This window comes from Coenobita brevimanus, chromosome 15 (genome assembly GCF_032717465.1).
Source record: "Coenobita brevimanus isolate Jiangsu-jjx chromosome 15, ASM3271746v2, whole genome shotgun sequence".
NCBI lineage: Eukaryota > Metazoa > Arthropoda > Malacostraca > Decapoda > Coenobitidae > Coenobita > Coenobita brevimanus.
The window spans coordinates 18912793-18926519 of record NC_136968.1 but is presented as its reverse complement, the minus strand read 5'-3'; positions in this window follow the sequence as shown (position 1 = coordinate 18926519).

Sequence of the window (13727 nt, the reverse complement as noted above, 5' to 3'; positions counted from 1 at the left end):
CCCTTGCATCTCCTCCTCACTCCACAAACCACCTCACACGCTGCACCTATCTCTTCCGTGAATATCTTACATACGTACTTCCACCCCTTCCATCTGCTCTAGTTCATACCTTCCCAATCTTTCTTCCACTATGCTCTTATACTCTGCCATTTTCTCACTATCTTGCAAATTCTCCACTCTTCTCACTGGAGCTGTTTCCTCCTGTCTTCCCCTTCGTCTCCTCAACCACTTTCTTTGCAGCTTTACCTTGGCCATCACTAAGTGATGGTCCGAGACTCCATTCCCCCATCCTCTCCAAACTCTTGCATCCAACACTTGTCTTCTCATTCGCTCATCCACACACGCGTAGTCTATCATTGCCTTTCGTTCGGCAAGTACACCATCCATCCTCCTCATTACCCTTCATGTATACCGGTGGATCACATTATGCCAAAAGTAAGTGTTGGCTATTGCCAACCCCTTACCAACACAGATGTCCACCAAAGCACTACCAATCTACTTCAGCTGGCACACCCCACTGACCAACCACTCCATCCACTCGTACATTCCCAACTTTGCCATTCATGTCTCCAATCAAAAGCACTCTCTCGCTCCTCTCAAATTTGTCCATACATGCTTCTACTCTCGCCCAAAACTCATCTTTCACTCTTGCAGGGCATACCAAGAGGAATAAAGGCATCTGGGATGAAGATGTTACGGGATGGGATAGTCACATGTTGGCTGCTCTGTTAACACCGGAATCCGTGTGTGATCCTCTGAACCAGTTAGAAAAACAGAAAAAAATTTAATAATTTTTAAAGAACGTAGCTGTAAACAAAAAAACGAGACCCTACACAGTAATACTATAGGTTCTCACGTGAAACTATACACAGCTGTTACGTTGCCTGCCATCAACCGAGGTGTTGACGAAGGTGCCACCTTCTGGGAGAGCACAGTCATGCTCGATCAAGAATGGAGGCAAGATGACAAGCAGCAAGAGAGACGAAAATTGATTTTAGTGGCCGCACTATCGGTATGCGGGAAAGAGGGCCGTCCATCCGAGATAGCCAACAACGTTGGGACTTCTACAGCAGCTGTCATCAGGTGGATACGGCAGTGAGTATGGAAGACGTTCTTTTGAATTTTTACATATCCGTCAGCACAGGCAGTTAGCCACACATATGAGACATGCCAAATAACACCACACCATTAACAATATTACAATAATAATGTATTACTGACATTATTAAGAACAGGTTAGGGATTTAAGTTCTGATTCACGTATCCGACCGCCCTCCGCCATCAACAGTATACATGTGACCCTATAATGTATAATTCGTAGACATAAAACATGGTGCACATGGTGATGGTGATTACTGTTGACGTCAGTGTAACTGTTTAATGATGTTCGTAATTGCAAGGTGAGGATATCCATCTATATTTCAAATGTGTACCCATGTAAGATGAATATGTATCATCAGCCGTAAAGTTCAATATTCGTTTAATGAGTACTGTGAGTGTGACAGGCGTGGTGCTGTACAGAAGGATTTAGAGAAGCCTCTAGTGGACGTATAAATGATATTTAAAAGTATCCCAAACGCGTCCCAGGTGCATTACTTTATAGATCGTTCAATAAGGCATCTGTGCATAACCGAATGCAAATTTGGGGTTTCTGTAACAATACATGCCTTACAACAAACTCTCAGAAAGTGGTGAGGCTGACAGTAAATGTTAGTGAAATTACATATAAGCCTTATGTAACTGCACCATAGAGATAAAAATGTCTGGGAATGACCATTGTATAACTAGTAAAGTTCGGCTGAGTATAGTTACCAGTTCACCATGTGGGCGATGTCTGAATGTTGCGAACGGTATTGGGAAGAAAACTGCAAAACATGTAACTGCTAGCATATATCGTATTAAGTTCGTCAGCGTTGTCATAGATTATCCACGGTTAAAATGTATCCAGCAAGAGAAAACGTCACCATCTGGAACACTGTTCCTAGGTCTTATAACCCACCATCTTGCCAAACGCTACCTCACTCACCTGTCTTCGCACTCCCAGCACCCCCCTCCCCCTCCCAGATTGTTTTTGTTCTATTTGTCCCGTCTAAAGGTTGAGGATGAGAGGCATCAGGGGGTAGACATGACAGCCTTTTTAACGGGGCCAGCATTTACATAATGATAACATTTTGATCAGCCGGCGTGGATGTTATATCATATGCATTATATTCACAAAGTATAAAGAACGATGCGACGAAATAAGTTATTTAATGGAAGAATAAGAAGTGTGATAGTAAAAACTTCTTCCTTTTCTTTGACCTTGTTAAACCCGGTAACGGTAAGGGAGCAGTTGGTTTATTAGTGGCATACTGTTAATTACGTAAAGACATGGGGGCAAACAGAAACACTAGTGTATAATAGAAATGTATCAATACAGTTCAAGCTTTAACCACAGGGCGATCATACTGTATTTATATTAGACAAACATTGTAAGCAAGTATATTTTTTTGGCAAAATGCATAATTATGTAGTAATAATTATACTGAAAAACCAGTGTGAATATTAGTTTAGGAAACTGTATAGCAAACTGTATTTGGAACTTTCAGTTTAGAGACCTTGAAGCGTGGCTTGCACAACCACCATGCATGCCACCTGTGGCACGAATACTTGTAGTGGTGTTTTGTAACTTTTTTTTTTTACTTGCCGAATATGCACTGGCGCGAACTGGCTCCCTTCCACCTAGCTGGCGGAACGTAATATGCCTTGATAACATCACTGGATTGCAAATAAATGTATAATGAAAATAATTATGTAATTCGGACAACTTATGTTCAGCCAATCAGCTGGAAAGGAGCCAGTCCAAGCAAGTGAATTTTCGCCAACTTCATATATATATATAAAAAAAAAAAATCCCACCGCCATGTATACCATAACATTTGTTACGTGTATGCTCTTCGTTGTGAACTCCACCATCTGAATTTGTCTGGCAGGGTGGACGAAACCGACACGCATGCCAACCTGCCATGCGGACGACCACCACATCTCACCACTTCAGCTCAGGACCACGATATTCTACTTGCAGCAAAAGCCGATCCTTAGTCAAATGCCGCAGCCATAAGGGCGGCTCTACAGCTAGATGTCAGCATGAGGACTGTGAGACGACGGTTGCATGCAGCAGGAGTGAACCACAGGACCAAAATAACGAAGGAGTTCCTGACAGACCAGCCCTGCGAGGGACAGCTACGGTTTGCCCAGCAGCATGTGAACTACCTGGAAGACTTTTGGGGGATGCGTCATCTGGACTGATGAAAAGACTTACCTCTACATCCCACGGTGGGCATCACTGCTGGAGAAGAAGCAACACTCAGTGAGTATAATTTACGAGGGTATGTTGTGTCCTTATATACGGTTATGTCACAGAGGACCGCATACCAGTCGAGCAAACGTATGGTATTAATACTAACCCTGCGTGACCACCGATACTAATGGTACCTCAAACATAACACAGCTCCTAAACCTTAACATACTTAACCTGCAGTACTCTTGCTTTACCAGGAGTTAACGTTTATGATAGTGCAGTAGGCCTAGGAGAGATGACTCAAAATTTTAAACCTACCATCAAATAGAAGAAATATTAGGTATATATATTTTGATTTTTGACTATTATAAGGGGACACAGTATAGCTGCAGAAAAATGAGTGGATCAATACCCCCCTGGGATTACTGAAACCCGTACACTAAACTAACTTAAAGGGAATCTAACACGAAAACATCATCATCTACCTTATGGGACTAACTCCATTCCCCCACCTGCACTTTTACAATACTCATTATACGTCTGTGCTAACATACCCACCTGAGCTTTAAGGCTGACAGACCGATACACCCATCCCCTGACCCCTACAGAAAAGGCTAACTAATGCCACACCACTCATTTAGAGATCATGTTTACACCACCTCTCCACCTCACTGTAGGTGTCCTTCTACCACATTGCTATATTCCCATGTTCAGTCATTCACCCATGAAATGAGTCATCTCAGTTTAACTTTGTATTATCATAGAGACCAACAAACCACACACTACCAATGCCTGTTCTTTCCTTGTAGGGTATCCCTCAGTAACATCAGACACATTCCTGAACTAAGGCTGTGTAATTCCTGTCACTTGTGATTATGAGGTTTCCATTACTGTTCGTATTTGACTCCTTAAGCTGAGTAATCATCATGTAACCTAATAATCGTATGCAACTTTTATCTTGAACAAAACTGATATATCTGTTTATTATTTCTTTCAAGAGATACGATTAGCAAAATGTCTCACGTGACCAGGAGTGGACATGTGAACGTGTAGGGGTGGGTAAGCATGCATGGAACGGGTGACATGCACCACATACAGGGTCAGTTCAGTCCCCCAAAATATCTGTATATATTGAGCAATTTTTTTTCTTTTTGCCCTCCTTTACAGCCAGGAACCATCCCTTCCCCCCTGGTCCGGTATACTTTGTTCATGACCGCTACCCAGTTCATCAAGCTCGTGTCGTGCAGGAGTGGTTCCAAGAGCACCCATACTTTCAGCTTCTGGCTTCAGATAGCAAGGGTGCACATTGCAAACCCATAGGAAATATTTGGGGGTCTGTGGTCAAGACGTGGAAGCCTAAGCGCAAGCGCGCACCCCAGGAACTCCTGGATCACACGCATGAGGTGTGGGAGGTATTCCGGGCTAAGCCTGACCTCGTCAGGCACAACACAGCAAACACGCCACGAAGACTTCAGACTGTTATTGACAAGGGTGGTGGATGGACAGATTACTGAGACGAGAAATGATAATGTCTTTCAGTGTGTGTGTGTGTGTATATATATATATGTATGTATATATATGCATATATATATATATATATATATATATATATATATATATATATATATATATGTATGTATGTATATACAGGGTGTAACGCGACGTATGACAAAAACTTACACCAATGATCTATCATGTAATTCTGAGTATATTTTGTTCTATAAACATATGCTCTCTGCGACCCCAGTTCAGTACCCAGCATTCGCCTGTTTTGTGTAAAAGCTCGTCTCTTGCATGTGCCATTGGGTGAGAGCTTCGCAGGGCGACGGGAGACGAGTATTATCTTATACTGTACTATACATAAAAATCCCATATCCTATCAGTACACACGAGTTTTAAGAAGAAACTTTACGTAGTCTATTGATTCTTTAACATCAAGTCATGCATTCATGCAATTCTTTTGCACATATCGACTATAATTAAGGATTAAATTCAAATTTTATGGCTTGCATGGGAGTAGGGAGGGAGGGAGGACAGGCTGGTGTGTTGTGCCAGTTATGTAATATTTGTTTTGTAGGATGTTGCTACCAGCATTATCATAACACCCACAGCTCATTTAGTTAAAAAACGTTATTCTAAAGGGAGATTAGTCTCACTTTAAGTCAGGAAGAATTTTAATAATCACAATTTTTCTGCTGCAAGTAAACGTGGCGCCATTGGGTATCTCCACCTGTGTTCCTCTCTGCAGCACATCATCGCAGAATCCGTAAAAAAATACACGATATCTGCATATTCTTCATTGCTGTACGTACGTGGCATGCTGTTTCATGAACATGTGAAGCTGAACCCGGTGAACAACAGAACGCAGACAACAGTATTTAAAGTATGTGCCTCCCCTGCAAATGCTCCCGTTCAAATGACAGTGGACGCAGGGTTGCCAAGTCTTTATCATCAGTCTCGCTAGTTTAGTCCTGAAAACTTGCTAGAATGTCGCTAGATAATAAACACTGCAAAACATCGCTAGAAAATACGATAAAATCTCTAGAATATCACCTAAAAATGGCAAAAATATCCAGAATGTAGCTAGATATCATGTTGCCAGATGTTAGTGCCGCAAGTAGAAGCAAGAAAATAGGTCTAGCAACATAGTCGTTACATTGGCAATCCTGTATCACTGTTCTCACGTCAGCATATGAAAAAAAAAGGTGCCACGTTTACTTGCAGCAGAAAAATTGTTATGAATAATAATATTACTCCTGACTTACAGTGATGCTAGTCACTCAGTACGGTAATGTTCTTTCACTGAATTAGCTGTGGGTGTTATGATAATGCTGGTAGCAACATCCTACAAAACAAATATTACATAACTGGCACAATACACCAGCCTGTCCTCCCTCCCTCCCTACTCCCATGCAAGCCATAAAATTTGAATTTAATCCTTAATTACAGTCGATATGTGCAAAAGAATTGCATGAATGCATGACTTGATGTTAAAGAATCAATAGACTACGTAAAGTTTCTTCTTAAAACTCGTGTGTACTGATAGGATGTGGGATTTTTATGTATAGTACAGTATAAGCTAATAATACTCGTCTCCAGTCGCCCTGCGAAGCTCTCACCCAATGGCACATGCAAGAGACGAGCTTTTACACAAAACAGGCGAATGCTGGGTACTGAACTGGGGTCGCAGAGAGCATATGTTTATAGAACAAAATATACTCAGAATTACATGATAGATCATTGGTGTAAGTTTTTGTCATACGTCGCGTTACACCCTGTATATATATATATATATATATATATATATATATATATGTTATATATATATATGTATGTATGTATATATATGTATATATATGTATGTATGTATATGTATGTATATATATGTATGTATGTATATGTATGTATATATATGTATGTATGTATATATATACGTATATATATGTATGTGTATATATATGTATATATATGTATATATATGTATATATGTATATATATGTATATATATATGTATGGATGTATATATATGTATGTATGTATATATATGTATATATATGTATGTATGTATATATATGTATATATATGTATGTATGTATATATATGTATATACATGTATGTATATATATATGTATGTATATATATATATATATATATATATATATATATATATATATATATATACCCCCTCCACAATACAATATGTCTACCCCCGATGTATATATGTCCCCTCCCAATGCATACATGTCCCCCACTAAACTTGCTAGGTCAGCACGCTTTCCCACGCCTGAAGACAGCGTTATTGCATTAGTTCATAGTAGGCAGCTGAGACGGGCAGACTATTTTACAGTGAGCTTGTAATAAACTCCTTATCTAGCTGTTTGTACACGGATTTTATATCACCAAAGTATTGCAAGTTACATTTGGTAGCAGCGGTGTTTCGAACCATCAGATTCTGACCGCCTCCACCGATTTAGTGACATCACAAGATACACGACGTCTTGCATCTACCAGCCTCGCCCCTCCTCAGTGCCTCTAGTGGTGTAATACCTGGCTGTGCTTTCCAAGTGTACAATTTTTCTCACCAGTGCTCACCTCTCAAACAACCGCACCCATACGCCTTGTTCCTGACCGCACGTGTCACCGTCGCTGACCTACGCACCTGTTGCACCTGTTCCCAGCACCTGTTCCGAACTCATCATAACTCCTGCCCCCACGGTGCCACTTACCACTGTCTGCCCACTGCCTGCCCACCACCATTCTCTGCATTTGCAACTCAACAGCTATACACCTGCCTTGCACCAACATCTGCCCTCACCACCCACCACCGGCCTCCGCCATCACCCGCATCTGGTCTGCATTACGGAGCCTCCTAAGACCGCCACTCCCTGCCGGTGATTCATCGCGGCGTCTCTTCTCCTCTCCGCCCAGCTGTCTCTCCACTGCCGCCCCGCCCCGCCCCGCCCCAGCCCAGCTACGCCCAGCCACCCCTGCACGTCATACATCTCGACACTCCCATCTCTCCTGTGTAACTATAGTATATCTTTCCTTTCTATAGAGATTATCCTCGATTTTCTCTACAGATTGGTTATTGTAAATATTCCATCTCGTTTCCATTACCCCGTTTTCATCTTCACCTACGTTATTTATACTCCATCTCATCCTTCGCCTTTTATTTAAGCCATCCATCCCCGCACTTTCATTCATTTTCACACCTACTCGTGTATTCCATTCTCTCATTGTTATATTATACATTTCCACCTACATATCCATCTTCATCCTTTCATCTTCCATTGCCGCATTAAATGTCATACTTTCCACGTCAACCGCTTGACACCAGCCCTCTCGCCCCGGAAATATCACCTGATCATACCCCGTCTGCCGACTCTAACACAATCACTCATTTCCGCAGTGGCAAAGAGCACCACCGCCCTGTACCTGAGACTCCCGTTTCAATTCCCGCAGAATCGCTTACTACCCATCCTACACTCGTAAATCCAGATACCTTCTCCTCTACTCCTGCCTCTACTCTCCCTTCTTCTTCCTCTACTCCTTCCCCTGTCGTTCCCTCTCCTGCCTCCCTTCATACCCCGTCTTGCTCGCCCTTAACTGCCACTACCTTCTCTCTCTCCCACACCTCTCCTGCCGGCACTTCTACACTTCCAGCCATGGCCAACCCTCCACAGTCTATCTATCTCGACGATGCCAATCGTCCCAAATTTACCGGCCAGGACCCAACTTGGTCTGTCTATGATTTCCTCAGAGAAGTCGAAACAGAAATACACAATAGACAAATAATCGATGAATCGCTCAAAGTAGCCTACCTCCTAGGTCGCTTGCACCACGGCAAATCGGACATCGGATCCGCGATCCGTGCAGGACATTTCGGTAGCATTCGTACCTTTGCTGATTTTCGTACGGAACTCATCAGCCTTTATTGCCAGCATTCAAATACCGCGTCTCTCATGGGATTCATTAATCTCCTAAACCAACTAGATGAGGACTTGCGTGTCCCAGCGCAATATGCCAAGGTCCGCGAAGCTGCCACCGCCATGAAAGCAACTAGTAGCGAGATGCTCCAATTACTGGTAGGCACGAAATGGTTAGAAGATAAGAATGGCGTTCCAATGCTTTCACTCACCAACTTTGCTGACTTAATTGGTTACCTGAGATTCCTTCACTGGCTTACTCCTAAACAGCGAGAGCTAGCCTTGGAATCGGTTACAATCCAGGGGATAAAATTATTCAGGTCACTAAAGCCATTCATGAAAGAACAGGTTCGAACTACACGCGTCAGGGCACCACCCAACTCTTGGCCTCCTCAGTCTGTCACACCACTACACCAGACCAATCTCGCTCCCATCCCACCACACGCGGCAGACCTGCCATACATCGTTCTCCTACCACGGGTCGTGATCAATCAAGCGCCCGACGGAACAGACAATCTTCGATTATTTGCTGGTATTGTGGTCATCCTGGACATCAAGCATCCAGTTGTGACCGTACATACAGACATCCTCACTCCCAAACCAGACAGCGTACGCCTTCCCGCTCACGTCGTCCACACTGCAAATACCACAAATCAAGAACGACTCACACCGCTGAGGAATATCGTTACCTCAACCGCCAACAGTCAGGGGAAGCTCCCCGCCCGTATCGGACCAATATCATGTAGAACCAGAAATCCAACTCCCCATCCGCCATGTGGGTCTCATAACATCCTCGGATTTAGTCATTCTCGGCAGCAGTCATGACATACCAACGTCATTCTTCTTGGACACAGGATCTATAGTAAATCTCATCTCCGAAAATTCCTTACAAATTATTCATCGACGTCACAACCACGTCAGTTTCCTAGAACCACCAGACATTCGCCTATGTGGTGTCAACGGCTCAGAGTTTGAGGTTAAGGGAAGAGTCATCCTTGAAGTCAAACTCCACAGAGATTTGCCCCCTATCCCCATTGAATTTCATGTCACTAATGACTTGCAGTATCCCGCAGATGCCCTTATTGGTTTCTCCACCATGGCACAACACTCCATTGCATTATTACCTGCTTGTGGTAGTATAGACATTTCTGGATTCCCGGTTTACACTATGGAATGTCCCCGTCCTGTTCTTATGATCAAATCAGTCCTTCAGTTACCTCTGTCCCTATCACTACCAAAAAGTCCAACCCAGCCCAAACCACCACTATCATCATCTGAGAATACAGAGATCATTCCTTTACTGACTGCGAGCAAGGACATAAATTCCTCAATGTCTCCTGATACATCATCTCAGCCTTCGAACATGGCTCTTACCTCCTCTCCCGACAACACTATCGCTGACTCAGACATGTCTCAGTTACCTACCTCACACAGTCTGAATGATCTTCTCCAACACGCAGAGACGAAATGTGCAGTAACGAATTCGTGCACAATTCTGTTACCGCATGAGTTCACCAAAGTCTCTGTTTGTGTTGCCGGTGTGAAAGAAGGAGTGGATGTACTAGCCCTACCTGAGACGTGTTGTGTAAATGGCTTGACTTATGAGTCAGCGTGGTGTACAGTCTTAGAGGATAGTTTATGCTACCTGTGCTTGCTCAATGTCACAAATGCTCCACTAAAACTTAAAAGTGGTGTAAAGATTGGAGACTTCCTGGTATACCCAGCGGCGGTAAAGGTGTGCCAGGATTCCTCAATTCCTACTATTCAGACTGATGATAGTACGCCAATCGGTGTATGTACTATTAACTCTACGGGCTCTGCGCCGACATATTCACCCGATATGCTCTCACATCTCACTTGCACAGATTTCCCAGAAAATACGCCTCAACTCCTTGACCTTCTGACCTCGTACGGAAACGTGGTTGCCTTACCCGGTGAACCGATGGGTAGTACAGACCTTGTCAAACATACAATTGAACTACTTCCAGGAACTCAGCCGATTTACATACCAGCGTATCGATTTCCTCACAGCCAGAGAAAGCAGACAGCTCAAATGGTACAGAACATGTTAGACCAAGACATTATTGAACCCTCCGTCAGTCCATGGAATAACCCACTTTTCTTAGTACCAAAGAAGGACGGCAACTTTAGACCAGTAGTCGACTATCGTAAGGTAGTCACCGTTCCAGACCATTTCCCGTTACCCGTCCTCACTGATTTGCTAGAATCCCTTGGTGAAAATAACGTAGTCTTTTCATCTTTAGACCTCCTCAGCGGCTACTGGCAGGTCGAAATGGAAGAGTCCTCTCGCCCAGTTACAGCCTTTAGCACCCCTTCCGGACATTTTCAGTTTAAGAGACTCCCTTTTGGTCTGAGAAATGCTCCTTCCGTGTTCATGTGACTTATCCATTCAGTCTTCAGCGGTATGATGGGACACTCTTTTTGCTTACCTAGATGATATCATTGTTGTGAGTAAATCCATCCCTGATCATTTTACCAAACTCCAGCAAGTCTTTGAACGCCTCCAGCTCACAGGCCTGAAAATCAATCTCAGTAAATGTGACTTCCTGCGAAAGAAAATCAAATTCCTAGGCCATGTCGTAGATGCACAAGGCATTCATACTAATGAGGATAAAACTAAGGCGATTATTAACTTCCCAGAACCCACCACTACCGAAGCTGTACGAAGTTTCCTGGGCCTCAGTGGCTATTATCGTCGCTACATACGGGATTATCCAAAGATCGCCGCTCCTCTGACCCACTTACTCAAGCAGAATGTGCCCTTTGTTTGGACTAACGACCAGTCACAGGCTTTCCACAAGCTAAAGACAGCTCTTGTAAATGCCCCTGTTCTAGCGTTCCCTGATTATACCACACCCTTCCTTCTCTGCACAGACGCCTCAGGCACTGGACTTGGTGCCGTTTTGATGCAACTCGATGAAGCATCAAGGAAGCGCGTAATAGCGCATGCTAGTCGCACCCTTACAACCGCTGAACGTAACTACAGTGTCACAGATCTCGAAGCGCTAGAGGTAATCTGGTCCTTGAAACATTTCAGAGATATAGTCTATGGTTATCCAGTGCATATCCAAACAGACCACCTTCCACTATGTGATTTGTTCAAGAATCGCAACCTAACAGGTAGGTTAGCTAGATGGTCTGTCATCATCCAGGACTTTAATCCCACTTTTCAATATGTACCAGGCAAGTTGAATGTAGTCGCAGACGCACTCTCACGTCACGTAGCAGCAGCTATAACATCACTGCAGCCTGAAGTAACTGAAAACACTACACTAACGTCAGAAGTTGTTCGAAACTTTCAGCGCCAAGACCCCATGTGGTCCAAAGTCATTTATTTCCTAGAATCTGGCGATGCCTCGACCTTACCTACTCTGCCAGTATCACTAGATGAGTTCATGCTAGATGATGATCTCTTGTACAGGAAAACACTGCTAACAGGCAAAGATATGCCCAATCGCGAAGTACGCCAACTTGTTGTCCCCACTGCCCTGATACCAAAGGTTCTTCATATTGTTCATAATACTCCTCAAGCTTCCCATCCAGGTAAAGACCGATGCTTGCGCCAAGCACGTCTCAAATACTATTGGCCAACCATGCGCCACGATATCAATGCTCACTGCGATTCTTGCCTCTCCTGCCACCACCACAAAGGATCAACTAGCTTACCAGCACCTCTCTTACAATACCCAATCCCATCACGACCGTGGGAAACTGTCTCAATCGATCTCTTAAAACTACGTCTCACAGAATCTGGCGCTGAGTACTTGTTCGTAGCGGTCGATCACTTCTCCCGCTACTGTGTCCTCGTACCCCTCTCCGACAAGACCGCGAAGAGCATTGCACGTGCCCTTGTAGATCACTTAATTTGCCCGTTCAGTACCCCTCATACCATTCTTACTGACAACGGTACAGAGTTCAACAATAGCCTTCTAGATGAGATCTGTCGCCACTTTCATATTAGTAAGTGCAATGTCGTGCCTAACCATCCGGCTTCCAATGGCCTTGTAGAACGCCACAACCGTAAAATCTTAGAGTGCCTCAGACATCTAGGCTCCCATAGTTCGTCCTGGGATGACTGGATTCCCCAAGTGGCATCCTCTATCAATGGTTCCATCAATGCATCTATTGCTGAATCTCCCTTCTTCGTCCTCTTTGGTTTTGACAAGGACCTCCCATACTCTCTCTTATCCTCAACGCCAGAACCCATCTACAACATGGATGATTATGTTAAACTCAAAGTGGCCAACTTCCAGACAATCCACCAGTATGTCCAGTCCACTGTGGCTTCGCGCCAACGTAAGTCCGCCTCTCCTATCACTATCAATGTAGGCGATCTTGTCTTTGCTCATTCCCATATGCGTTCCTCTAAGTTGGATGACAAATTTACAGGGGCCCACCGCGTCCTCACTCAACAAGGCAACAAATTTCATCTCCAGGACCTGTCCACTAGGGACATCAGATGGGTCCATGTCAATGACTTAAAGTGAGCACCCCGTGGCCTCGTGTTGGAAGAGTCACTTACACAACCTCCTGCCCCCTCTTCCCCTCCTCACATCCCTCAGTCTACCTTGTCTCCACCTATCCCTCAGTCTCCCTCCTCTCCACCTCCACCTGCTCATTCATCAACCAATCACTATCGGTCCAAACTGCGCTCTGCCCATCAACCTCTTCACGACCTCCCCCATTAACTCTACCCTGATTTTCTAGGTACGATGTTAGCGATCTCCCTGCTGGCAGTGCTGACCCTCCTGGGGTCTAGGTCAGGTCAGGACGATGGTGGAGTACGTCCCGGGGCCTTGGTCGGCTCAGGAGGCGAGGTCTCCTTGCGCTACGATCTTGCGCCCCTGGCCGACGTAGCCATTGCCCTACCTGCCTACGCGCACCAGCTCCACGGAATCAGGAACCATCTCACGGCCCTCATGGGGACACACAACCCGAATGAGTATCTCTATAACCTTTTCCTCCCACTCTCCTGGCAATTGCAGTACATAAGTAACAGA